The following is a 4,581-nucleotide window of genomic DNA, read 5'->3' on the forward strand; positions in this document are numbered from 1 at the left end:
ATCACATTTAAGCCCCTCCAAAAACCTCTCCTCTTGCCAGCAAATAAAGTAATCTGGGGCATCTCTGTCGGTGAAAGGTTCTTTTTAAAGATTCCCGGTCAAAGAATAAGCCTTGGAAATAAACAGAGCATGGCCTCCCCTCTGGCACAAGCAGTGCTGTGTCTGCAAGAAAGACAAAATTGACAGACACAGATTCCCTCGGTCTGAACTTCCCTGAGACCAAGACCCCTGACAGAAAGAGATGGGGGGAAAAAAATTATAGCATCTCTACTACTGTTTTGGGAGGTGTGAAGACAGGGCGGATGAAGACCCTTCGAATGAAGTGGCCCTTCGATATTCTCCCAAGACTCCATCAAGGAATCTGTGGTCCTCAGTCGGTGCAGCCACCAAGTCAACAAATATTACTAAGCAGGTACAGGGTTCACAAGTCATGAACTAGATGCAGGGGGACTGAGGAAGATTCCTGCTTTCTGATCAGTTCTCCGCCGGACTGGCTTCACCCTGCAACTGAGGTTAGCCATTGCCCAAGTCAATCAACCACTGCCATTTATGAAGTGCTTACTGTGTGCACAATGTTGTATTAAGTGCTTGGGAGAGCATAATGCAGTTGGTAGATGCAATCGCTGCCCCCAGGGAATTTACAGTCTAATGGGGAGACAGACATTAAAATTCCAGGTAGAGGAAGTAACAGATAAGGACATGGTGCTACTGGGCCTCCCAAAGGAACAGTGTGGCCTAGAGGAAAGAGCATGGGTCCCGGGTTCTAATCCCGGCTCCACCAGTTGCCTGCTGTGTGACCTTAAGCAAGTTACTTAATTTCCCTGAACCTGTTTCCTCATCTGTAAAATGGGGTTTAGTTACTTTTTTTCTTCTCCCTTAAACTGTGATTTCCATGAGGGACAGTGTCTGTGCCTAATCTACTTACATTCCACCCCAGAAGTTTTTTCAATGGTATTTCTTAAGTGCTTACTATGTGCTAGGCACTGTACTAAGCATTGGGATAGATTCAAGTTTACCATGTTGGAGTTAGTCCCTGACCCACATGGGGCTCAGTCAATCCTCATTTTGCAGATAACAGGCATAGAGAAGTTAAGTGACATCCAAGATCACATAGCATACAAGTGGCGAAGCTGGGATTAGAACCCAGGTCATTCTGACCCCCAGGCCCATGCTCTCTCCCCTGGACCACGCTGCTTCCTGTAGAGTGCTTGATAGGTAGTAAGCACTTAACAAGCAGCGTGGCTCAGTGGAAAGAGCACGGGCTTTGGAGTCAGAGGTCATGGGTTCGAGTCCCAGCTCTGCCGCTTGCCAGCTGTGGGACTGTGGGCAAGTCACTTAACTTCTCTGTGCCTCAGTTCCCTCATCTGTAAAATGGGGATTAAGACTGTGAGCCTCACGTGGTACAACCTGATTACTCTGTATCTAGCCAGTGCTTAGAACAGTGTTCTGCACATAGTAAGCGCTTAACAAATAACATTATTATTAACAATACCATAAACATTAATATGGTTGTTAATGATCAAAGATGGTGGCCACAGGGCTCCTCTCAAAGATGGTGGAGGGATGGAAGACTGTTAGCGGAGCTTACTCCTGGATCTCTTAGTAGAGATATTCAGAGTGCTCAGTCAAGAAGAGCTACAGGGGCAGCAAGAGGAATACTTGGTGCAAAATGTGGTGTATGATGTCATTATGTTATATTGTATGTATGGGCAGCAGGATGTAATGACCTCATATGGAATGGCAGGGTGGTTGAAAGTCAGCTGTGAGCCCCAGTCCTCTGCATATGTACTCTCCTAAATGCTTAGTATCATGCTTTGCACATAGTGAACACTCAATAAGTCTGATTAAATGAATGAACATAATAATGTTGGTATTTGTTAAGCGCTTACTATGTGCCGAGCACTGTTCTAAGCGCTGGGGTAGACATAGGGGAATCAGGTTGTCCCACGTGGGGCTCACAGTCTTAATCCCCATTTTACAGATGAGGGAACTGAGGCACAGAGAAGTTAAGTGACTTGCCCACAGTCACACAGCCAACAAGTGGCAGAGCTGGGATTCAAACTCATGAGCCCTGACTCCAAAGCCCTTGCTCTTTCCACTGAGCCACGAACATGGTGGGAAGGGGACTTGAACAGGGTCTCAGGTTGATTGCCTGCTTCAGTTCTCCAGGGGACTGAGGGTAATCTCTGTAGCCAAATTTGGGGACCACTGCCCTGCAGGAGGAGCTGAGGGTGGACCCCTTCTCCACTAAACCCTCAGCCCACCTGTCCTGCCCCGAAGCCATTAGGCTGAAACCACTGAAGCCTCTCTTCTTTGCAGATCCCATTACATAAAACAAAGCCTGCCTTGATCCAGTTAGAAAGGGCTACATTAAACCAAGCTACCTCTCTCTACACAGCAATTAGCAAACGAAATCAAAACAAAGGCAATGTCCTCCATTAATCTCCCTGGGCCCAAGAGCTTCTGACTGCCGGATAATCCGCAGCAATTAGGCAAATAATGGGAGAGTGGGAGATTTATCACCCAGCAGGGAAGGGGGAAGAGTACGATTAATGTTCAGTGAGAGCTAGTGGGGAGTGCGGGAGCTGGAGATCTTAGCCCAGTTGGCAGTTTGAGAGATATATGACTGTCAGTCAATCATGTTTATCGAGTGCAGAGCACCATACAAGATTCTTGGGAGAGTATGATGTAACAGTGTTGGCAGACAAATTCCCTGCCTACAGTGAGCTTACAGTCTACAGGACTGTCAAGTGGAATCCCAGGCCTCAGGGCTTGGGCTAGCCCATTCCATCCCACCACTTCTTCACAGGGAGGGTGGGTGGGCAGGAACCTCTCAGAGAGAACTTAAAGAGGAGGAGGTAGGGGAATCATCCAGAGATGGGGTGCTCTAAGGGGTGTTGCTTGGCTGCAGAGGTATTCTTCCTCTAAGCTGTAAGCAAGATGTGATCAGGGAATGTACTACCTCTCTTACATTGTACTCTCCCAAGCACTTAGTTCAGTGCTCTACACACAGTCAGCACTCAATAAATATGACTGACAGATCTGCGAGAGCTTATCAGGGTCCAGGGGCCTAGGAGGGTCTAAGGTTCCCAGAATGCCCCAACACACCATCATCCACACCCCCACCACTTCCCTCGGGTTTGAAGTGAACTGGAGTTCTCTCTATACCCCAAGCTGGCTCCTTGGTCTCAGTTATTGGGAACATCTTAGGTGCTGGAATGTCATATCCAAATGGGGCAGATGCCAATGTTACTTTTCTGTTTGAAAGATCAAGAATTCACCCATCTGTGGTTTACAGTCTGGGACTTAAACAGAGTTTGCTAGTATAATCCTTCATTTCCCTTGCCAATCCAGAGCTCATTTCCCAGCCCTTTATCCCGATTCCCTCCCCAAAAAATATCAGGTCCGATATCTCTCTTGATGCAAGGGCATCTGGAAGAGTCACTGATGAGTTTGAAATCACGTCTGGATCTTAAAGGTGGAGACAGCGAGATGGATGATTGAAAGTGGGGCTGGGCCAGAATGCTGAACACTAAGAATAATAGTGTTTATTTCGCATTTGTGCCAAGCAGTGAACTAGATATAATACAGCTAGCTATGGTCCCTGTCCCACATGAGGCTCATAGTTTAAGGGGAGGAAGAACAGACATTTAACCCTCCATTTTATTCATCCAATCACAGTTGAGCACTTACTGGGTTCAGAGTACTACTAAGTGCTTGGGAAAGAACACTGTAACAATAAACAGGCACGTTCCCCACTCATAACGAGATTACAGTCTAGAGGAGGAGACAGACATTAATATAAATTACAGATATGTACTTATCTGTGCACATGTACAGGATGGATAAAGGTAGAGTGATATGAAAAACACTTCATGAAATTGTGTCTTATCCTTGAGCAGGGGCCATGCTAATGTACTCTATCATTCCAATATGTAAATGTGATTAAACTGAGGCATAGAGAAGTTAGATGATTTTCTTAAGATCACTCAGCAAACAAATGGCAGAACTGGTATTAGAACCCAGGACCCCTGACTCCCACACCTGTGCTTTTTCCACTGGGTCACTGCTTCTGACCCTAAGGAGTCCTAGGGGTTTCCCAGGACCACCAGAAGTCTGGATCAAACCAGGCACCCCAACAGCATGGAGGGCATGCTCGACTGTAAACTCGTGGTGAGTAGGGAATGTGTCTGTTTATTGTTATAGTGCACTCTCTCAAGCACTTAGTACAGTGATCTGCACACTGTAAGTGCTCAATATGACTGACTGAATGGATAGAAGTGGGGACCGCTCTCCCCCCAAGAACATTTCTCTTCCCCTATGGACTATCAGAAAGGTCCAGAACTCTCCTCAGGGGCTCTAAAACCAGAATTTGTCCTAGTCCAGATCCCAAAGCTGAGCAACTACCCCAGGATCCCAGTGCAAACTATGGCCCTGGTTCCTCCTTCCTTATTTCTTGATGCCCCAAAACCAAAGGTCAGAGAGCCTGAAAGCTTTAGAATTTCAAGGTTCCACCATGGGCCACGATCTAACCTCTAGATGTGCACGCTCTGGGCCCCAATCCTAAAATCTGAAGGGCCT

The 4,581-nt window shown here is 46.8% G+C and overlaps 1 pseudogene; it reads right to left on the reverse strand.

Moving 5' to 3' along the window:
* Nucleotides 1-3,857: 3,857 nt before the first annotated feature.
* LOC114817474 lies at nt 3,858-3,951 on the reverse strand (annotated as a pseudogene).
* Nucleotides 3,952-4,581: the final 630 nt, after the last annotated feature.

Source organism: Ornithorhynchus anatinus, chromosome 1 (assembly GCF_004115215.2).
Source record: "Ornithorhynchus anatinus isolate Pmale09 chromosome 1, mOrnAna1.pri.v4, whole genome shotgun sequence".
Lineage (NCBI taxonomy): Eukaryota > Metazoa > Chordata > Mammalia > Monotremata > Ornithorhynchidae > Ornithorhynchus > Ornithorhynchus anatinus.